A 24,251-nucleotide genomic window follows, 5' to 3' on the forward strand; every position below is an offset into this window, starting at 1 on the left:
AACATAAAACCAGATACCGTTTCTAGGGAATCCTGTGCGCGGTCCCCAGCCGGCACTGGTGGGTGGTTTCAGCAGCTGCCCGCAGTCAAGGGAAGGTTGTGCACAACACAAATTCCTAAAGCAGAGTGCTGGAAGTCGCTACCCCAACTAATTGCCGCAGCTGCCCTTCCCCAGCATCTTGCTAACACAGCACAAGGTGTTGCTGAGTACGGAGCAGCAGGCAAGAGGGAAGGGGAATTTTAAGACCCGATTTCCATTTCTGCTACTTGAGGTATTTGTTAAAAACTGCTCCAAAATCACCAGCAGAATAGAAATGTTACTTTAGGGTCCGCACTCTTTATAATGAAAACAAGAGCGGTGATAAGACGACACTAATGCTAGCCATGCATCCATGTAATTCAGTACTAAACTGTTCTATGCATGGGCAGGGTCTAAAACACTCAAAACGGTTAGATGGGAAATTCAGAAGCAGACATTTGCTTGAAGTAACAGACTGGCACTCCGTAAAGCGTAATAGCTGCGCTGACTACGTGTGGGCGCTCACAGCATTACATCTCACAACCTGCAGCTCCCGCTTCCATTCATCTGCCATTCCCTTTCTGTGGTTTCGTCTCCCTCTTTCAATATTTCCGTTCCTGTAATACACACAGGATAAGTGGTCAGGCGAGCAGTAGCTGCATTCAGAGCAACAGTGCCTGAATTTGGGCACCGGACCTCAGTGATGGGATCTTGCAACACCAGGCTTGGAGCAGCTGCGCTGTAGGATGGGGTGTTTTTTGTGTGACTTTCAAAGGAGACCCTTAAACAGCTGTAGAGATTGCATTTGGGCAGTGATGCTCTGAGGTTCATTTTCACTTAAAAGAAGTTAAAGCAGGCAAACAGACTGGCTGGCAGCCGTTCCTGACACCAGACACACTGTAAGAATGCTTTCTGCCAGCAATTTCAACCGCACGTACCCGGTGCTGGGCTTGGGTGTGCAATGTTAGGGTTTCACAAATGACCCCTCGACGCAAATAGAATCTCCTTCCCTCACACAAACCCAACGTACTCTTACTTCAGGCTCAGGATGCTCACTCTGACCAGAATGAAGTGCCAAGGGTTCATTTAGCATGTCATTACCCGTTAAGGTGGAGCAAGCGCATCCTTTGGCTGGCCAGCACAGACAAGCAAGAGGCAGAAAGAAAAAGCCGTTTTCAGCACCAGAACATCTCTACTTTAGGGGGCAGGCAGCACCACTGACTGGTGCCAAACCAAGCGCAGACTCTTCCCTGGGTGCTGGAAGCAAAGCATTGCTGCTGCCCTCCCGGCACACACACAAAATGGAGAAGCCATAGTGTGGCTGAGGGACGAGCACCAAAAAACTTGAGCCTATGCCACTCTCAGAAGGGGACAGCAGAGGAGCTTCCACCCTCATCTCCCGTCATCTTTTCTCACCACTACTGCAAAACTAGATGCGTGGATGCGTGAGTGAGACCGGGGTAAGACTCTTCATCGCATTGCCTGTTAACTTCTTTCTCCACTTTCTGTTCAATTATTCCTCGTATTTTCTAAAATGTCCTGTACCTGCGCTCTTCTGCAATTTGTGCACACTTTTGGTTTTGGAGCAAGAAGAGAAGGAGCCCTGAGAGCTTTATTTCAAAACATTCACTTGGAAAAGAGGCAGGAGAAGAGAGAGAGAGAGAGAGAAATCAGTTTTACATTTTAAATTAAGGTCTTAGACATCCTCTTTAAATGCTGACTGAATGTTTTCTATGAGAAGATGGAGAAGATAAATTAACCCTATTTTTTCCTTTCTGCTTTCCAAGAGGAGCCCATTTACATCCTGCTGCTGTTTTGCAGCATTAGTACGTATTTCCTCACGAATCTCTTGCTATCAGCATCTGACCTTGTCTTGAGTACATACAGCAAATGGCAGCATGTAGCCGTACTTGAATTTGGGAAGGAATTGCGTGTCTTCCCACGAGCAGCCAAGCCAAACTAATTTGGGGGCTAATTTTAAATTGCATATGAGCTTAAAAACATACATAAAAAATACTTTTGGTTTGTTTGTAGCAATGGTGCATGTCATGGACAGTCAGCTTCAACTTATCCTAGTATTTGACAGCTTGTTGTTTAGCCACAAGGGAGAAGAGAAAAATTTCTTTTGTGGCAAAAAGTAAACAGGCCCCCTCTGCCCTTCCAAGCCCAATCTTCCTCGTGCATGCACCAGAAGAACCAAAAAAAAAAAAACAAACACCACCCACCGAGGAAATCAACTTAAAAAGATAAACAAGCAAGAAATTCCTTAAAATATATCACCTTTGAAGAGAATGTTTGGCAATCACTTCAAAATAAGAAACCGGGACATGCAGCCCACATCATAGCTCCTCCCTTTGCAGAAAGGAATTGAGAGATCCTGTGACACTTGAAAGATGTGCCCACAAAAAACACTGTGACCTGCACGGCTGCAGAGCCGACAGTCAGCAGACCTATGGTGTTGGCAGAGCCTGCCGTCTTCAAAGGCATTTAATCTCCTTTTAATCTGTTTTGAATTGTACGTCAGTACTGTGAAGTTGGCACATGCTTCTCTTTTTTTAAAAAACACTCTCCAATGTCACTTCCATTAGCTGGAAAAAATACTGGTTTGGGATATTGTCCCACCTCTACCACCAAACGTACATCCAGGGCTCCACCCCCGTGACAGCTCGTATTTTATATTTGTGCCCAGTGACACCAAGCAAACCTTCAAACAAGCTCACGTACTGTATGGTTTTAGAACATAATGCATTTCAGCTTCTCTGTTGTTTCCCTTCTTGTTCATTTTGTAACTATTTCATAGTTTTTTCAACTATGAAAGCAAGAAAATTCCTTTCTGAACACAAGCACAAACCTGACTGCCACATAATCATGGGACTGCAGGAATTGGGCTTTAAAGGCAAAGCCAAATATCACGAGGCTTAGGATGTAACTGCAACTTCACAGGACTTATGAACATACAAAAACCATGAAAACCAAGGGTAAAATAACAGCACCTCTGACATCAATGGGAATTTCACCACTGATTTCAATGGACTAGATTTTTCATATTGCCGGTCCAAATTTAGTTTCCTTTGTGTTAGCTGATTGTGCCTTGGCATCTTGCCCTCCTGATACGAGTCACAATTTTTAAAACGAGTTCACAAGGTTAAAAAGTGCAAGGAAACGACATTTCCTACCACTAAACAAAAACTACAATGATGCATTACGGTAGCTTTCCCAAAAGCGCGCGCTGGTCACCATTCCAATAAGGAAACACTAAAGCTAAAATCCAGGCGGTGACCCATTTGCCCATTACCCCAGCGCAGGGCCACACAGCCCTCTGCTGGGGGATGCTCTCAGCCATGGGACCGTGGGTTAACACCCCACGGCTCTGCTTTCACGTGGGCACTCCTGCCAGCCTACCTGCTCCCCTGCAGAAGTGAAAGTGGCACATGAGTGCTGACCTGACAGCAGAACCTCCGCCGATAATACGGCCCTGCCTCCAGCCCTCTGGGTAAACCCACTAAGGTTTGCTGAATCACCGCCCGTGGCCAAGCCAGTGGTTTGAATTTAGGAAATGAACGCCTACAAAGACTGCAGTGAATTTTTTCTCGTGCATTCAGAGAGTAAATTATTCTAAGAGGAAAACAGGTGTAATGTGAAAAAATGCATGGCAAAATTCAGGCAGTAAACGATCCTCTTCTAAACACAAGGTACATTTGTCTGCTCTACAGGATGATGATCATCATCATAGTATGTCTCGGAAGAAATCTGGAGTCATATCTTGCTGTCTGTTTTGCAAACAGAGTTAATGACAGTCATGTGGATAATGTTTTTCATTAAATTGAGGATATGAGCCTGAATCAACTCCACTGAAATCAATGGGAGTCTTTCCCTTCATCTTAATGAGGCTGAATCTACTTTTATAACACTAGATTGCAAAAGCCTTCATTCACTCTGCCTAACAGAAGGTATTCATCACTTTCAAAAGAGTACTAAGGACTACTGTACCACACCAAAAATGAGCAAAATCAGGTCAGGAGAAAAGAACGTATATCCACAAGGGCATTTCGGTATGGAAATACCTTATGTCAATAGGAAATACAAAGATATTACCCTTAGTCTACTATTTTCAGGGTTGCCTTCATATCAACTGGATGAAGTATTTTTAAACGTGATCTGAAAAAACTCAGAATATATTGCCAGAGAAGTAATGCATGTATGTAGGATTCATGCAAGGAACTGAAGCATAGCACAGCCTTACATTTTTATAAAGCAATGTTACAGATGTAAACAAAATACAGAATTTTAAAAAGTCCCTCTTTTTTTTCTGAACAGAAAAACCTGATTAGTTTCACGCACTCAGAAGGAAGAGGAAAAAAAAAAGGAAAACAATGTTCTCCTCTAGACAAGTGCTGCAAATGATGTATTTTAACAAGTATAAACTATTTTCAGGGAAGACAAAAATGGAGCATGAAGTCTGACTCCAACGAAGGACTGCTGTGTTCTTTTGCAAACCCATAAAAGCAGCAAGTGTCAGCACCTCCACAGGTAAATATTTTGTTAAAATTTCCTTCATAGCTTTTTGTTGTTGCTGTTGGTTTTATACTAAATGATGGCAAGGTGATGGGCAGGAAAGGAGGGGTGCGTCAGGCCAGAAGTACGTCAGGAAAAGCTGCAAAGATTGACAGAATTGTTATTATCTGTACCACAGCAGTGCCTGGAAGCCCATGCAGCACTCAGCGCTGTCTTTGGCTAGAGCCAAGGCAAACACGCTGCAATACAGTCCCTACTCTTCAATTACAGCGATGCTAATTTAACTGCATATAAATTGGGAATGAAAACACTTGTACTTAACTTTTGGCTTTTAGCTATTCCAATGGCAGTTCTACCACTCCTGGTAAATATTTCCACCAACTTTCAGCAACTTCCTCTCTCCCCAGTTTTTCTCATTGTTAGCAAGTACATCTGTAATATTTTTATTCCTCCTTGTTTTCCTTGTAAACTGTGCACATTATGTCCACCACCTTCCCAGTCCTTTGGGAGCTCTGCACTTTAAAAGGAGAGAAATGTTTTTGTGTCATACCTGCAATTTCTGTTACAGTTAATGAGGGTTACGTGTCAAAAGTTCATTTAGGGAGGCTGTTCTAGTTCCTTGCCCATTTCCCGTAGCATTTGGGGATGCAATTCATCTTGCTCTAGTGCTTTGTCAACTTTTCACAGTTCTAATTACCTTATTAGCTGCTTCAGTACTCGAGCAAAGCCTTTTTGTTTTCTACATTGCCTTTCAGGGTCCTATTGCTCATCCTAGCAAATAGTTTTTTCACCTTTTCTTTTTTTCCCCCTCCGTGTGTGAAAAGCTGTGCAGAGACCACAAGTGAACTTGCTGAGTGAACTTCCCATCTCTTGCCCGGCTGCAAGCCTGAAGGCACATGCTAATTAGGCACATGCCAGACAGATCACATTGGATGCCTCATGCTTTGCTCTTTCCAGCTGATTGCCTTTTATCAGCACCTCAAATCATCCTCTGCTTCATTTCTTTTCCCAGATTTTTGTGTGCCTGTCACTTCACAAAGGATTATTTTAATAAGGAGTATCTGGAGAGAGACAGGGTGGAATCAGATCTGAAAAAGTAGGAAAGCCAATACAGAAAGTGCAAACCACAGAGATGGCAACGTCAGACTCCCCGCTCCTGGGTTTTCGTGAATAAACATAAGCTACACATCCTATCAGAAGTATGGAAAGGCTATCTGGAAGGCTGAATGTTAATCATCTACCGGAGAGGCAATTAACTTCTAATTGCCGTTTATTCCCATTAAAGAGAATTGCTTCCAGTGCATCTTCAGAGCTGTACCTAACAAGGTGTTCAAACTTTCCCTGCGTGGGACTCACGTGTAGCGAAGATGAGCCCGGACCTTACAGCAGTGGATTCTGCCCAGCGGTTCCAGCAGTGAGCCTTTCTACCACTGCCTGCTACTCAGTGTATCCCCAGTTGATTTACTTAGCTTCCAGCTTATAAAGCATATGTAAAAATGGCATCTTAACGAGAAAAGAGAGCTTTAACTATTCTACCCAAACCAACTAAACTCACTTGTTCAAGTCAATAACATCATTTCCCTAGGAAAGAAAAGGAGGAACTGAGTCCAAAAGCCTAAAGCCAGAACTTAATTTGACACACCTTTCATGACAGAAGAATAACCCAGCTCGATGGCCACATACGACAGTGAGCTAGCTTTTAGTGCAGCCACTAAACCACCTAACTTTCTTGTTCTAAGTTTCTGGTTCTCGTTGACCAGCAAGCACCAAACCGAGAACACAAGGAACATGGGTCTCTACACTGTCACTGCCACAGAAGCAAGTCAAAATATTTCTAAGAAGCTACAGACAAGAGGCCAGTACAGAAAACTACAAGTCATAAAACACTGTGTATATAAAGAATACTGATTTCCAAAAAAAAAAAACATTACAACCTATCTTCACTGTGACAAGATGCTCATGAACCCATTCAGACCACAAATACCAATCTTCAAGCATGCAAATCTGACAAGATCCTGACAAGCTACATTTTCAAAACAGCTCAGGAGCCACTGGAAGATTATTTTCAAGTCCCTCTCCTTTCAGAGACTGAGGCCTTCTGAAAATGGCAACATGGATTTTGGTGCCAGTGGGACCCATTAATGGGCACAACCTGTAATGCAAGGGTGAATAATACAGAAAATCCAGACCTATTTTTGGGTGCCAAAATCCTTTCACATTTTCTGAAGGGTGACTGACTGGAAGATACATCAAGCTGGCGGGAAGGAGAAGTTCTCTTTTCCCCCATCTTCCTCTCATTCTCTGTTTGCTTCCAGCAAGCACCTATAACCTCCCATTCCCATGATTTGTTATTGCTACACGTTAATTGCACCTATTCTTTCTTTCTTCTGTTTACCTATTCATCTGTTTTCTTTGGCTTTATTTTAGTTATCTGAACAGCTGATTTCCTTCCTTTAATCACACAGTGCACTTCCTCACTGATCCGCACAGTCCCAAAACACGCAGCTCTGAGAAGAAGTAAGGTTTGGGGGCAGAGGATTTGTTCTGGTTTTCTTCACCTTATTTGTTTGTTATTTTTTCTGTCTTTAATCACTTCTCTCCTGCTACAGAAGCACAACGTTGCTGTGGGGGACCTGTGTGATCAGATCTCTGTTGATGAGAATATGTTTCCTACTGGATTAGTCAAGCCAGGAAAAAAAAAATCAAAGGGAAAAGTCCAGGCAAAAAATAGTTTTTGATCTTTGGATTAATTAAACTGCATCAGTCCTCTAGGATGGGAACCAAACAACAGATCCAAACCCCTTAAAATAAGTTGCAAAGCAAGACAGCCATTAACAGCGAAAGGCAGCCATAGCAGTGTGATGGGAGGGATTAAAGCAAGCCAGTTGTGCCCCCAAAGGATGGCTGCTGGCACGGAAAGAATTCAGACTTGGAATAAATTACAGGGTTCTTATCCCACCTATAGCCAGGGTTTCCAAGCATTTGATACTCACCATTGGGACCAAAATTTCAGAAGTTTCAGAAGGGCTCAGTTAGTTCCCATTTAGGCAAATTGTTCAAAGAACTCAACATCTAGCAGTGAGCTACTCTTAATATCTGTATGGAAGACTCTGGTGTTAATACATATTTCTTTCTCATTCCTCTACACCTCTTCTGAATTCACTGATTCAATCTCATCTTTCAGGTATGTTTAACATCCACTCTGTTAAACTTTTATTTTCTGTTAGCTCCTTCACAGCTGTTTCACTTCTAGTCTCACATCCTCACTCATTATTCTCTGAATTACTAGCATTGCTCTCTCCTTTGCCAGTTCACACGTGTTTTGAATTAGGAAGCAAGCCAAGGCTAGCAGCACACACTTAGCTCCCATTTTATTTCCTTTTTAATGGATCACAGCCACTGGTGCCCAGGTAGCTAAATCCCTCCATTATCTCACTGACCTTTTTGCATATTTTTAACAGGTTATTTTGTGGGTTGTGCAAATAACACAGCAGAGTTCTTGGAGAATTGCGCTGTCTTTCCCACATCCTCACCTCTCCCAAAACACGCTCCCTCACTGGTCATCTTACAATCAACAAAGGCAACAGGTCAAACCCGGACTATTCCTACTATAAGCAAACGCTGCAGGAGTAAGCAGGGAAAGAAGTGTTTTGACGTAATGCACAAGGACTTGCTGCATTACACTAGAACAGTCTGAATCACTTTCTGCTAGAAAAGACCCAGCCCACAGAAAGAATGGAGAACCTACTGCACCAGGGAATAAAATAAGAGAAGAGAAAAACATGAGAAAGCCGGTACATAGTGCCAGGCTCTGTAACTGTCATTCCTAAATGCTTGAGGAGCCTGAGCAAGACTAGCTCTGGTAGAGAGAGAGAGGTTTGCAACCTTTGCCTTCCTCTAACAAGGACTACAGTGGGCTGGAAACACTGAGCACCACCAGAAAGCCTGACAAGGAGGCCACTGGGCTTGCAAGCCACAGCAGCTGGAGCCCACGGCTGGGACAACTGCACAGGGCTCACCCCAAGGATGAATTTTGCTGGCCTCTCCCTCTGCAGCCGTAACTGCTGAACAAGGACTACATTCTGTGCTTGTTTGGAACTTTTTATCTACAAATGAAATAAAAGTAGTGCAAAATTTCAGAAGTCTATCAAAAGAAGCTGAGTAACTCAGTACTTTACAAGGGCAGTATTTTAAGTTACATAGGTTTCGCTTTTGTGCCAGAATCAAAATTCACCCAGCTCAGGCACATACCTTGCGTGATGCTGTGAATATGTGCCAGTAACATCTCTTCCATTCCTATGGAAGTTTTTAGTTCTGCAATATTAAGTAAGGCTCCTATTAAAGATTTATCGCAACCTGTCCCTCTGCATCTGGTGGCTGTGTACTGAAGCTAGAGAAGCACAGCAAAAATGAAGTAGCTGCTATAATGCCAGCCTTGCTTCCTGCAAGTTCCAAAATGTCTTGCGACACCGAGCTTGCTGTGTAACAGAATATAGAGCTATTTCTATTTAATACTCCTAATGATCCATTAAATTAGTGCGTAGAATGAGGAAGAAGGGGGTAGGAGAATTGAGATTTTAAATGACATTTTAGTATATTTCAAGAAGTTATTATACTACAGTGGAGATATTCAATGCATAAATATCTTTCTAGAGCAAAAGATGCATTTTTTCTCTGGTCTTTGTTAGTCATTATATTATTGAAGACCAAAGGGAACATAAAACAGACTGGGAGGTAAAATAAAGTTAACCTCCACAAAAGGGCTGGACAGAACTACAGCCTCTGCCTAACAGAGAGGCAGGAAAGGCATCAAGAAAAGAGGGATGGTGCTTCTTTGCACTACAGTTTTGTGCCTGATAGTAATTACTTAAATTAAAAAAAAATAATCCACCCTTCAATTGAAACAGATACTGAGATCTGACCCAAAAAAAGTCCAGAGATTCTTCCTTAGCTGACATTCAACAAATACAAAATGACAACTCTCAAAGCTGGCATGGTTGCTAGGAAAACATCTGGGAAAACCTAGAAGTCTGCAAACAAAATGTTAGAGTAATTGGGGCCATGTGAATGCTCAGAACATAGAGGCCTGCTTACAGAAGGTGAAGTAAAGTAACTGTGGCTAGCTGGTTTATTCAGATGCACATGGAGACCTGTACGCATTTCACATCAAATCAGTGGGGCAGACTCACTGCTACCATGAAGATCCTCGCACTGCAGAGGTTTGCATGACACCCTAGAATTTGTATATCAAATAGTAGTTTTCTGTTAGAAAATATGCACCTTTTGTTCTCAGGTTTTTTTTTGTTTTTTTTTTTTTTTTTTTTTTTTACAGAGAGCTGATTAAGCTTCTCTCCCACATTCAATTCAGTACTGCATACTCACAAGATATGTCACAATTGCATTTTGTTAAATCAATAGGGATTATAGGGCGCAATCAGATCAAAAATGGAGAACACAACTTGCACAGCAGAATCCTGACACAATAAACCTCCCCATTAAGGGCTAAGTTGCGCCATGGGAAATGGAGGCGCGCTTCTGGCCTGCTTGCATTTGCAGAGGGGAACAAAACCAGACAACAGCTTCCATTTGTATTCAGGACAAGGAGGCAGCAGCAGGATGCAGGGACTGTAAGCATTCTCGCAGCGCCTGGAAAATAAGGGGCCATATCAGCACTACACACTATTGGCTTTCTGCATTACCATAAGGCTCTTAAATCAATAGTGGCAGAAGGATCCAGCTACCCAGCTCCAGGGCACACTGCTCTCTTCTATGGCTACGCTATATCAACTATCGTTAAGCAACAACAACAAAGTAACATCCCTGAACATATATAAATTCCTAAAGTATTTAAGGATCTTTGGGAAGTCCCGCATAAGTAGCAAACCTAATCAGAGCAGTCAGGAACCGGTGCAGACTCCCTGAGCATCAGCTCAGCTTTCATTCAAAGGAGCACTCCCCCCATGAAGATGAAAAATTCCAAGTGAGATTTGAGACTTACCATAGGAAGCCCTTGACTAAATGAAAAGAAGGGATAAAGATAGCACTTACTATTTTGAGATCCCAACCTACTGCTTTTCGTGTTGTTTTGGTTTTCTCTGTGTTTAAACACAGCATCCCACACTTCTTTAACACCTGTTTAATCACTTGATACTCACTGAATGCATTCTTGTTAAGTGGGATTTATGGCACTGACCTGATTAGGCAACAACCATTGGCATTGATAATCATTAGGTGAAGATGGTTCCCTGGGAGATGTCCCAGTAAAAGTGGCTGTCTCAATTAAGCACGTCGCAATTAAGAGAACTATATCTATAGGGTGATCTCACAAGGATAACAAGGCATATCAAATGCCCTCTTAAAAAAAAAAAATTCAAAGTTAGCACTTTTGAGTGGAGAATAGAATACTACTGACAGATTTTTCTAATAATCCCTTTTTTGGCACCTGCAAACTGTTATTTCAATGCTAAAGACTTCCTCTCCAGGTCGCACTGAGGTCTCTGGCAGCACATCTCTGTCTCTCAGTTCCACCTGCCCCGCGAGGCACAGGTCGTGCTGGAGGCTTTGCCAGCCAGAGCCATCCCAAGAAAAGCCCCTTTGCCTGGGTGCTGATGAGGGAGAACAGAGACAGAGGCTGCTGCCCACACTTATCTGCTTAATTTGGTAGAGGAATTGAAATAAAACAATAAACAAGGCTAGGAGAAGCAGGAAGGAAGCACAAGTCTTATCGTCAAAATCAGTCCAATTTTGTTGTCAGCACCCCATTTTCTCCAGAATTGCTGGGAGGTGCCATGCAAACCGCCTGGGCATGTCTTCACAACGAGCTATCCCAGTCCAGATTGCAGAGGCTGGTCCAAAGCCCCTTCCATCCACACACAAAACTCCTGCGTGACCTTGGGGAGCTGGCTGGGTAGCGAGATGGGCACATGCCAAGAATCCATTTCTCTTTTGGCCCAGACCCAGTCCTCCATGCAGCGGAGATGTACATTACCCTCCCGAGTGCTGCTGACCTCCAGTGCTGTCCCAGGCTCCCTGGTGTTCAGGAAAGCACTGTATTCATCTCCTCCTTCCTGGGAAGGGATCATATGGCAGCTCGGCTTACTTCTGCATGGAGAACCTCAGGGAGCACAGGCACTGAGAGACAAGTTTCCAGAGCATCTGAGTCCCATGCACTGGGTGCCAAGTGCCTCAAGCTTTGCAGTAAGGCATGTTTTCAACCTTGCATACATTGCTAGTGATGATGCATTCCCCATTTTAGGGAGGATGCATAGTGGAGGCCTTTAGGTCTCATTTGCTGCGGAGCCAATACTTTTAACTTACTGACTGAGAAATCTTAAATCCTTTCCAATGCTTTCTTACTGTTGGTTGTTTTTTTTTTTTTTCTTCTTTTTTGTGTGTGTTAATTAGAGAGTACAAGTGAAGGCATTTGTGTGTATATTCACAAAGAGTGAGGTAGTCATCCTTCAAAGGAAAGATTTGGGGTACACTTGTAAGGCACAAAGCATCCATGGCACGTACAAATACCTCTCTCCATTTGGGAAGCTTTAATCCCCTCCTGCCGGCTGCACGTGCCCACCAGCACAGCAGCTGCTCTCATCAAAGCAGCAGAGCTGGCACGCGTAGCGTTGTGCCATCAACTGGGTTGCTGAAACTGAAACTTCGGACACTAAAACAGCGGAAAAGATCCCATTCAAAACAGGTGTTTAATTTTCTAAATCATGAAGATAATTGAACACATTACCCTTCACTTACAGCTTAATACCCATACCGTCAGAAAAAGCAAGGCAAAGCTTATGGTACTACTTTTACATTAAAAAAATTAATAATTATGAGATAGCACAACAAGTTCTTGGTCACTGGCAGGTCAAGTTTACGGATTCATACTTCATCCTCAGCAAACTTCATTTAGGCAGCTGCCCGACACCTCTGCCCCAGATGAGAACAATTAACCCAGTAGGAGCATGCAAGGCACACACTCCAGCGCTGCCTCCATGTGCAAACCAGTGCCATGGAAACAGAAATGCCAGCGCGGCCGTAAGGGCAATCGGCAGTCACCAGATGAGTTGTGAATCAAGGGCTGAGGAAAACAGCTGTCAGCAGGATTGTTAAAAGGGATAGATTTTCACAGGGCAGCTCACATTAATACTGCAGTGTGGTATTTAAAAAAATGAGGACAAATTTGTTGCTTCATCATTAGCTACCACATTATCAACTTTCTGGCCAGATAACAAAAGGTCAGTGGTACAACATGCAGATAGAAAGGATTCAGCTTCAACTCTCACTCTAAGTTTTAATGCCCATTTCTACTCATTTTCTACAGCTGGTCAATTTAGACTTTTCTGTATCATGTCATCTAAACAGCTGTATATTGTTTTCCTCCACTTCTACCTTCAACGTAAGAAAACAGAGCAGCCCATTTTTGTTGTCCTACAGCACTTGCTAACTTTGGGAACTTAAAAACAAGGAAACATTTTAGTAGCATCAGACAAACCCCTTGTTTCAAAGCATGGGCTGGGAACATGAGATAATTTTGTGACTAGTCGACCACTAACGAACACACATGCCATGATCAGCCATGTAACATCTCTCAGAACTATTTCACTACCATTTTACCAGTCCCCTTGCAAGGTGGCATGAGGTCCTGAAGGACTTAGCTTTCTGTGTTTTCAGAAGCTATCTTTGAAATTAGATGTTGCACCTATAATGGAAGTCCCATTGCAGATATTTAATCTTCAAGTTCCAAAGGACATTCATAATATTTTTTGGATCACTGGAAGAGCCAAAGTTTTTTCTTTTTTTTTTTTTTTTTTTCTTTACAGAAGAAAATGAACCCTGGCTTCTAGCACACTAACCACACTCTTCTATGCGACACACACAAACCCCTCAGCTACATGACCTGCCACAGAGCTTACCCTGCACAACTGTTTTGAACAACTCAAGAGAGACTGGGGGGGAAAACCCCAAAGCACGCATGGGGATTAGAAGACTCAAGATTTGAGATCTTCAGAATTGAGGAATTTTCATAATCTAATCCCCACTGAGTGTTTGCTTGTTTGAAAACCTCCTTTTCTACAAATTAGGTCTCCCCTTTCCTTTTTCTCTTTAAATCAGAATCCTTCAAGTAGCATGATAAGGGGAAGAAAAACAAGGAGCCTCGCCCACCCCCCCTAAAATAGAAAACGCAGAGCTGTGCTGCCAGCACAGCAACATTCCTCATGCTTTCTCCTAAAATTTTCTAATAACATGCTTATTTAAGCACTACAGCAGGATACTTTTCACCATTTCTATTTATACAGTGTACAGAATTCCAGTTAAATGACCAATGGCAACATTTCAATAATTACTCAACAAATCTGGCTATTTGAATCAGTGATTTCCTGTTTTGCTCTCACTATAGGACTGATTCAAATCTCCCCTGAAGCCAAGAGCAAAGAGATTTCAATGCGGATCAACCCAAGGTTCCCATCTTCTATGATTCAAGGATGAGGGGCAGAAGGGGCACTGATTTGCCCAAGAGGCTCATGGAAAACTCGAGTTGCCTGATCACAACAAGCACAGCACTCTGTGCACTTCCGGTGGTACTGCTGGATGCGAACAATAATGGGGATGATCTCTGTAACCTAACAAGAAGAATATTATGAAGAATATACAATATCAGCAATATATTATTTGTAGCCTGAGAGAATAATTTAAAACCATCTTAATGGTAAGAAAGCATGTTCTGTACCCAACGTCCCAGTCTGAGTAGAATTTAAGGCATTTTCACATTAGTAAATGTCCGTGGCTAAGGATAAACTCTTTCTGACTTTATATTTTACATTTGCAAAGTACATTGTCAGAAAAACTACATTTTTTTGCAAGCAAATTTACTAACCATATATCAAATCTCTCCTGACATGCAGCGGAGATTGGGTAAAGCTATCAGTCAGTTGTGACCAGGGCTGAGAAACATCTTTTAGCTGTTTTAACACAGATTTTGTTCGTTCTAAGGTTTTGAAAAGGAGTTCTACATACTTAGGATTTAGTTTTCTAGGAGGAAAAATGTTTGAGATTGTTCTACCAATAAAAGCAAAACAGATAAACTTTAAATCAAGTTATTTAACAGTTGGCAATTAAGCAGTATAAACAAATTAAGCATAACAGAAGCAACTCAATGAAGCTGGAATACACACTGTCCTATTAGAAACAGCAGGTTCTCCTAAAGTGATCTGACACTTCCACAATTCAAAAATTTGGACAAACACTTGTCCTCCTTTGTGAATATTTTTCTTCCTCAGTCATACAGCAATTCTAGCTTTGTCATTCTCTTGACTGTGTGTGTGGTGGGGTTTTGTTTGTTTTCCCCAACGCCCAAGTCCTCCAGCAAGGGAATCGAGCATTAGGTGTTTCAGATGGGTGTGAATACCTTAACAGCTCTGCACATTGGCAGTAAAGGCAAAATTCCTCAGCTTCATTCTATGCAACTGATGGTTTTTATACCTGTCTCTTCAATTCTCTGCCTATGATCTATCCCACAAGGTTGCAAAAACCACAGCTGTTATTCTGAACTATCTGTATCCAGATGCTACTTTTTTAGGCTTCGCTTTTTCTTTAGATTTTAGAGGGAAAACCAGAAGAGTTTAGCATTGCAATTTTTTCTTTTTATTTTCCTCTTTCTGGCTTTGATAGATTTTCAGTTTCAGGGCTTTTCCTTTCATTATGAGACACATCAAATCAAACTTTCAAACTCAGCCAATATGGGTAAGGACTTAAAACTGAGGTGATATTTACAAGAATATTAGTGATTAAGTTTCTTGTGTCATTCTAGAAAACAGACAACCCTTCCCACCCTAACTGCTGCTCCATGTACTACGTACATGGTCCTCCGGGATTAACATTGCCCTTCCCTTCCTCTGCAGCACTGAGAAGGCAGAAGCTGGAGTAGCTCAGCAGGACTCCTTCAAGACTACCACACAGGAGTTTCACCTGCTTTGCAAACGTCAGCACTTGCCACAGCTGCAAGCTGGGGACTTAAGTCCACAGCTGAACCAGCACTAGGCTACCTCCAGCTATATAAACTTCACAAGAGTATATAAAGCCTTCTGGCAAACGTCCACCCCAAAACATTTTCCTCAAGTTCCACAAACAGCTCCAGCATGAGCCAGAAGCAGCCTCTGCCACTTCCCAGCCACAGCTGCCTTGCTTGCTGAAGATCCCACCGCCCAGCCCCATCAACTTTTCCCAAGGTGATGTCCCCAGCCTGGCTGGACCCTGCTTTCCAAATCCTAAGAGATGGACCCAAAGCACATTTAATCTTCCTGGCATCTTCCCCCAATCAGCTGAGCTTCTGGGGCTGGCCAGGATACTTCGTGCATCTCTTACTGCTGTGAATGAGTAAAACTCTCATGTCCAGGCTGTAGAAGCACAAGAGACCTGTTAGTCCCTGTTCCTGAAGCCAAACAATTGCCAAGCCATCAGCCAAACAATTGAAAATCCTAAGTGAGGGGCAGGGGAAAAGGCATTGCTTTCATTTAAAAACACCTTTCTTCTGCTTTTGAGCTTTAAAGTATGGAAGGGCAGATACCCCTGCAGCTTTCAGAACCAGTAATTCTGTTTTGAAAGTCTTTATCTTTTCAAGAGACAATAAATCTCGAGGTATAAACTGGGAGCAGATGGAGTGGGATGTTCGACTGTCAGCTTCCATTAACAACACCAGGGCTCCCAACGCACCGCAGCCAGGCCGGAGCCTTTCATCGCGCCTCTGCGCAGCTGCTGGGGAAGCTGCTTGTCTGGGTTTGGGTTATTGACAGGGGAACACGAGTCAAACCCAGATGTGACTACAGTGGCGGCCAGCCAGTTATTATGTTAGAGGATCACTCTGCCAATAGATCACTAGATCGCAGAGCTATCTGGCTCATATTTGAAGTGGTCAGGAGTTTGCACCATGACCACAAAATGCCACAATGGTGCAAAGCTGCCCGGGGAAGCAGGGGTGGGTCTCCAGCTTCCTCACCCTCCTTTTCTTCCAAGGCTGCCAAAAGGAAAACCGCGACGCTACCTTATGTTGTCCCATGCAGACGGGAAAGAAGAAGCCGGCTTGGATGAGCACCATTCCAGCCCTTCGCAGCCCGAAGGAAGGTGACTACAGCCATTTGCAAGCAGGGCCAAGGGACAGCTCCCCAGGACAGGCAAGCTCCCTCCAGCTCCCCAGAAAAAAAAACAGCACAAACCTCTCTGGGAAAACCATGTGGGGTCCGAGGAAGCCCAAAGCTGCACAGCCTCAGGCACTCCAGATTCACAGCGGGATTCTTTAAGATGCTTAAATAACCAAGAGCACGAAGGGACACACACACACACAGATTCACAATCTCTTTCCTCTGTTTTTTTCCCCCTTCTCCTTAAAAACAAGTTACAGGGCAGAGAAACTATGGTATTGACTCATTACTATTCTACATCAACAACACACAGGCAAACTATTGTCCGACTGATGTGTCGGTTAAACAGGTGCAAGGCCTAGATATTTTGGAAAGCACAACTCTGGAAATAGAAGAGGTTTGTTTGGCGCCACAAGCTTTCTCCAAGCCTCCTTCCCTCTCAGATATTTCCTGTTTAATCACCAATATATACATTATGCAATGTTTTCAAACTGAAGAGCAACATGCTGCTTTTATGAATAGGAAGAACGTAGCCATGTTGACAAGAAAAAAGGAATAGAGAAGGAAAAAAATACAGCAAATCCAGTGACTGGCCCTAACCTGAAGTAAACCGCAAGCCCGTTAAGGTAGCCCATGAAAAAAAATCTCGTCTTGCAAATATGTAATGAAGTGCCATCTCTCAAGGTTGTGTACACTCTACAGCATTAATAAGAAATGCTGTGGCAGAAATTCAAGTACCACATGAAGGTAGAATTCTAAGGAGGCATTTAAAGGAAAAGGAAGGAAGAAAAAAAACGTATGGAGTTGTTATGTTTCAGCTCCTAAATCATTAAAGTACCTCTCACAAGTTGCAAAGGGTCTAGAAAAAGACTTCAGTTCTGCCCATGTGTGACAGTAACAGCGCACTGGTAGGGTGCACATTATGCAGTCTCTGCTCCTGGACAATCAGTACCATGGGCCTTGAAGCAACTTCACTCCTGACTTCAGCACTGTAACATCCTGATTGCTTGTGACAGGTGAAAAAGGACACAAGAGGACAAGAAGTGCTAGGGGCAGCCATCTCTTCCTCAATCTTGCTGGGCACAGCATGAAGTATTTTTGAAGCACTTTGCTGGAATCCAAAGAAGGAGGTAAGCGTGCAAAGTCAGGGTCAGACAGATTGCCTTGGCTGACGAAGATCCTGGTTAATTGGGGTTGTTTGCATAGTGTGAGAAACTCAAGTATTTCCAGTACTGGCTCTCTGTCCTTGAATCAACCAGCTCAATCTTTGCCTTCCACTTGCATTCAGGTGTTCATTAGTTGCACATAACCCCCTCTCCTGAGGTGGACTCACTCACAGCACTCTCGTTGAAGCATCTGATAACAGTGATCATGAAGTGCTACCACAGATGAAAAGGAAGCAGGAATACTTTGCAGTGAATTCAAGATGGGATGGTTTGTAAGTCAGGCAGCCAGGAACACTAGTTGATTCTGGTTAATCATTTTTCTTTCACCCCTAGAAATCTTTAGAGCTAAAATGGTTTGTGTTGCATCCCAGAGCCAAAACTGGAAAGGAAAGTAAATGCTGGGGAGAATGCTCCAAGTTCCAGCAGAAGGATTTCAGAAAAATTACAGAAAACGTTCATTGTAAAGACAAACAACAACAGAAAACAACAACAACAAAAACACACAACACCACTTTGAGTAGTATCAATGAAAGAATTTAGCTAAAGTAAACCCTTTTAATTCACCCCACACACACCCTCCCAGTAAACTGGGGAATATTCTGGAGAGTCAGGACAGTTGATTTGCCTGCAGACTTAGGAAAGCTTTAAGAAGAAGGAGATATCCAGAGATAATTATGAATAGTTCATTTAAGCCTAACTCCAAGGAACATTCTGAGGAAATCGGAAGGCTCAGGAGATGAACAGCGAGTGAGTCACAGCTCTTTGCTTGCAGGCAATCGCTGCTAATCCAGCCTAGCTGTCAGCAAACCGAGTTGTTAGCTGCTGGAGGTTTGCATGAAATGGTTACTCACCAGCCCCCTCTGGAGCCTCCACACCATGGGAGGGAGAAGTACTTCCCTCTGCAAGCGCATTGGTTTACACCAGGCAGGACTGCTCATTTACACATTTTAACCTTCCACAGAAGGCCAGTTAGCCTTCTTAGCCAGCACTGAGTTGATTTAACAAAATAAAAGCTAATTTGGCCATTTACAGCATCATATAGACACTAGACATACTCACACCTTGCTGAGAAAGTTTAACACTAATCCGAATTTTGCCCCAAGCACAGGCTTGGCACCATGCTGCCTCTCCCCACAGGATACCAAAATTCATGATTTGTCTGCTTTGCGTATTCCCAGGCAAGCTGCTTTGCGAGCTGCCACTATTTGGCAAGGTCCCTTCCCCACTACCAGCTGAAGCCTTTCGCTTTCTTCCTATCGCAGCTGTCGACGACCTGCTCAAGCCCAACATCAGCCTTGCATTAGCAATGCTGCATCCTCAAAATCTTTTCAAAGATTTTCCAGATCAAAAGCACCTGCTCCAAATCACTCTTTAGTTGGACACGTTGTGATGCCTGAAATTCCCTCACTCAGGGTTTTAGCAGTGAGGCAGCAGTGAAGGTGGTATTACCTGGTGGCTCTACAACTAACCACTTCGTGGTCCAGCTGCACTGCTCACCACTTGGTCAGTGTTAGATGTCAAGCAACAGTCCTGCTGCATTAAAATGAGGATGGATGCGGTGCCCAGCAAAATCTCATCAGCAAAGTCTGTGCCGGACACTGCTTGGAGCCCAGCAGTGCCTGCAGGTTTTTCAGCTCCTGGTGGTGCTTTAGGTTTTCACCTCTGAGCAATAACTGGGAACAATTATTTCCAGTGACTACAGAATACAAAAATAAATGCTTTATCTTTAATTGTGTCATCAAAAGTAGCGAAAGCAGCGAAGAAACAGTCAGAAAGCTCCATTTGCTCCATTCGAATCGCCACCTTTTCTAACAGACCCACCCAACCGTAGAGGCAGCATTAAGCAAACAGACGAAGTACAGGGAGAAATTTGCCAGCACACAAGCATTGATGCCAACTGGCCACCAGCTGATTAAGTGGAAAACACAAGAACACAAATAAAACCCACAAACTAGAAACAACCTAGAAGATACTTTCTGACATTTTCAAATGATGAGCTCCAGTTTGGCATATGGTACTCCCACACCTCACAAAAAGCTGAAAAGTTGGTTTTTTACTGGCAGTCAAATAACTATAAACTTTTTAATACAGTCTGCACTCCAAGAAAGTCATCGGCTTCTCTGCTTTTTGAATGTAACTATGATTTTTGTTAAAAGTTACGACTTCAAGGTCTCCACGAGACCCTGGTTACACCCGTTCCAGGGCTGTCTCAAAGAAGTATCAGCTCAGGCAAGGCATGAAGGAAGAGAGAAGGGAAGGAATATCAATGGCACGTTGGAGATCAAGGCCTGAAGCAAAGAAAGGTTACGTGAACCCTTCCTTGCTTACCCAGGAAGTCTGTATCTAGTCTGGAAAACAAGGCCAAGTCTCCTAATTCCCAGTCCAACAGACTTCCTTCCAGCTAATAAAGGTTTACAGGAATTTTACTTCGACATTCGCACACACGCAAACCAGTAAATCTTTCACAGCAGGAGACAGAGCAAAGACAGATACAAGAGAAGAACGAACAGATAATGCTATTTTAGATCCTCTTTTTTTTTTTTTTTTTAAGTGTACGTGTTTTTTTTTCTGGCCTTCCCCAACCCACCCTCTCCTGCCACCACACGGGCAAATAAATCCCAGCTGGCCAGCCACACGCTGTGCACGCAGCCTGCTTCACTGCCTGCACGGTTATGACCCCGCTGAATTTAACTCTATCTTTGCTCTGGGAGACAAACCGAGTGACGCAAAAGCTGCAGTACAGATGGCCTAAAGTTAATGGGAAAAGAATCAAACAAATTATTGCAGTGGTGTGAATTAGCTTGGAAAGCTTGCAGGGAGCAGCAGAAGGGCAGCTACCTTTTGAGCTCCTGAAAAGCCACTGCAGACTGCTCCGCACACTGCAAGCAGTGAGGTGCCCCCGAATTATTATACAAGTTATTGTGTATTATAAATTCAATTTCTCTACTTCCCATCATAAAAGCCTAACTTTCTGGAGTTCTAGCGTGGTTTTGAGCTTGACGAGCTAACTGCAGGCCCAGGTTTGAATTAAATCAGTATGAATTAGTTCTAAACTGAAAAGTCACTACTAATTGACAGGCTGAGCTATGTCACCCCGAGAGGACGGGAATGAATAAACCCTTATTCCTTTGGTACGGATCCCACTGTCAGAGAGATGACACATTGGTGTCAACGCATTATAGCTCCACTTTGACAGCAAGAGTTGCACGTGGCCTGTCTCCAGAAAATATACAGTATTTTAACTCTTTGGAGCTGGCATCATGCTCTCAGCAAACCTTCAGAGCCCACCAGGAGTCGGTCTCGGTACAGACTGTGCTCGGGCTGTGAAGGTGACAGCTGGCAATGCTGAAACCTGGAATTGGCACGATGCATGTCTCTAATTACCACTGATATGAGACATTTACAGTCCTGCACAACAGATTGAGAATATTACCCTACAGGGCCATGTTTATTTATGTACGCAGAACACACTGTCAAGTTAGAAGTCATTTGTGTGTGTGTGAACAACCCCACACTTGGGTTCAAAGAGCACATTTTACTCCCTGCCTGGGGAACTTCAGGTCCTGCAGGTGCTGAGGAGCTGCTGCACACCTGAAGCAGCCAGGGCATCCTGCCAACATGGTGTAAATTTGGAGGAGCTTCTGAGCTCTGCACCTGTCCTGCTAGCAGCTTGTTTCTCTGGGTGGATGGAAACCTTTCCTTTGGTAGAGGCTTTTGCAGATCTGACAGCAGTGAACATCATTTTCAGGCTTTTGGGCATCACCACTTGCAAAGTTCAAGTAAAAGCCCACAGTATGCAAGTGCCATTCTAAAATGAATAATTTTAAACAATAGCAACATTTCTATGAAGCAACTGGTAACACTCCTGAAGAACTCTTTTCCTATGCAACCAACCAAACATTACACATCAGGAAACACAGTTCATGTTTTCCTTTGGAGCATCTCTTCTCAAATAGTTTTGTAGATTAATGTTACCGCATACTTCATTCAAATAAAAGTTGTACACTGGCTACCCAACTGATCAGCATCTGGAAGGGACTGCTTCCGCATTGCTGCACATACTTTTGCAGGAGACAAACAAGGAGCTTTTCTGCGGTCTCACAGCACATGTACGCAAACATAGCCGTTTTAAAATAAGCCACATCCAAAACTACGCCTAAGGACAACTAAAGACAAATGAGGCTTCATGACTGCATGGCACGAGAGAGCTGGAACAGGAGGCTGACCCACCCACCTGCTGAATAAACCAAGTCAAGCCAAGAAACCTACATTACCAAGGAGAGCATCCATTTGTGAATTGCTAGGTATCAATGATCACGGTAATTTAAATCTATCTCCTTAACATACACCTGAAAAACAGACTGCAGTAAGTACAACAGCCAACTTCGTGCCATATTAACTTTAGAGACGTAAGGAGTTAAAGAGCTGAAGTGCAGTAAGATCAGGGCAATCAGATGAAAACAAACAAAATTATCTTTGACAAAGACAGACTCAGTTTCTTTTATACTCAGGTCGTAAAAGAAGAATATTTAATTTCCATATCCTTCCAATGAACTAGAATAATATCACCTAATCTGCATAATTTAGATGAGAGTTTGTATCCATGATGAACCAAAATCACAGAGATGTAGGAAAAAATGTTCTGCGGGAATACTGCAAAGTCTAAGCTTTCTCAGGGGTTGTTGCTATAAAAGACCTTCAGTATACTTGATCTCATTTACTTAAAAAAGACTGTCAGAAAGACTTGTCAGCAACTTCTTGGAAGGCAGCAGAGGGAGGAGAAGCAGACTGTTAACATTAGAATATCACCTACCATCTGGATGTGTTTAACATAGGATCACATATAAGATTTGGATGTAAATTTGCAGTCCTTGGTCTCATGCCCAGACAAAACTTGAACTCAAGAACTTAAAGACATGTTCTTGTCTGTGGGATGGAGCATGTTAATAAAAGCTCCAAACACTTGAGACAATTTTGTTGCATATACTCCCTTATACTTCTTTAACAACAACAACAACTCTAAGTGCATTCAAAAGAGAAAAAGAAAACTATAAAAAGCCAGTAAGCAGCCATAACTTCTAACATATGCTAAAGAAAAAAGGAAAAAAGGGGAATAGACAGAACTACTGCAATCCCTGAAATCCTGCAGTTTTAAACAGTCACCTTAAAAATGGATTTCTTTATGGGCACTGGCTGAAAGCAAGATCCTGATTGTCACTCCAGTTATCTCAGTCTCTGTTTCTACTTTTGAACAGAAAGATTAATGTAAAATGCATGGAGTAATGTAGAAGAAACCAACCACGTAGCACCTCCTGACAATATATTCAACAGGAGTTCCCAGCATCATCACAGCCATCGCTGTTTCCCTCCCCCTCCACCTCTCTCAATCCCTTTAAAAGGACTACTTTCCCAAACAACCAACCAATAAACCCCAATCTGCATTTTGATCTGTGTTTTCTGTAACTGTAGTTAGTTTCACTAAACAGAGTCGATAAATAATTGAATATGCAGAAACCTGGGACTCTGCCTGAAGAGATGAGAAATACAGTTCACCTGGTCTGGGAGCTCCACTTCGTCCTTTGGAAGCAGCAGAACTTGCCCAGCACATCACCCTGAACCTACTGCAGCAGCTCTCAGATGCAGGCACAAGACTGTTCTTGTCAACCATAAATGAACAGCGCAATAAAATGAGTTTATGGTAATTGATACCATGCAAAATGAAGAATGGCAATATCCTTCCTGAAAGCCAACAGAAGCAGAAAATCAATTTCCAGCCCCGCAGATCTGGGCGTACTCCTCAGGCTCACCTTCTCCTTCCCTCCTGGTAGCAGCAAAAACTCGGAGGGGGCTGAGAAAAAGCCTTCACCCTACACCATTAATCAAAGGTGCCTTACCATTCTCTTAACACCGAGATTTATAGGCAGCACATAAAAGAATGAAGATGGTGAGCTCTGAGTGCTTTTCATAGCGTATATGCAGAATACATCAACACAAAACGAGCCTAATAGCAGGTAGCTATCTTGTCAGTAACATGAGTTTGCAAAACCCAAACTTCAGGAAATTTCCCCCAGGCTTCTCCTTACAAGCCTACCCACCTTCAGCAGCCCCAAACAACAAACTCTGGGTAGGAGCACCTCCTGTACAAAAGGCCTGTTCAACTAAAATAAAAACTAGAGCATGAAACTTCCAGTGCATTTTTAATCAGTTATTTCTAAGTTTTAAATATTTATTGTCATCATCAACAACATCCAATAATAATCCAATAAAAAATCATCAACATTTTGCCTTTTCCATAGTGATTTCCCATATTTGTTCTTCTTAAGTAAATAGGAAGTCACAGCACAGACAAAACAGATTTTTCTGGATGGAAACAGTCATTTTGTGGTCAATTACTGTCTCTCCCCCTTGTTCTTTCTAAAGG

The 24,251-nt window shown here is 43.0% G+C and overlaps 1 protein-coding gene and 1 long non-coding RNA gene across 14 annotated transcripts in view; both read right to left on the bottom strand.

Moving 5' to 3' along the window:
* Positions 1-24,251, bottom strand: part of PLCB1 (phospholipase C beta 1) — a 432,352-nt gene that overhangs the window by 301,104 nt on the left and 106,997 nt on the right. The window lies entirely within an intron of this gene.
* Positions 2-24,251, bottom strand: part of LOC125182440 (uncharacterized) — a 34,892-nt gene continuing 10,642 nt past the window's right edge. Inside the window, exon 3 of the long non-coding RNA XR_010830847.1 lies at positions 2-24,244. This is a non-coding gene — a long non-coding RNA (uncharacterized lncRNA). The remainder of the gene's footprint in view (positions 24,245-24,251) is intronic.

Source organism: Anser cygnoides, chromosome 3 (genome assembly GCF_040182565.1).
Source record: "Anser cygnoides isolate HZ-2024a breed goose chromosome 3, Taihu_goose_T2T_genome, whole genome shotgun sequence".
Lineage (NCBI taxonomy): Eukaryota > Metazoa > Chordata > Aves > Anseriformes > Anatidae > Anser > Anser cygnoides.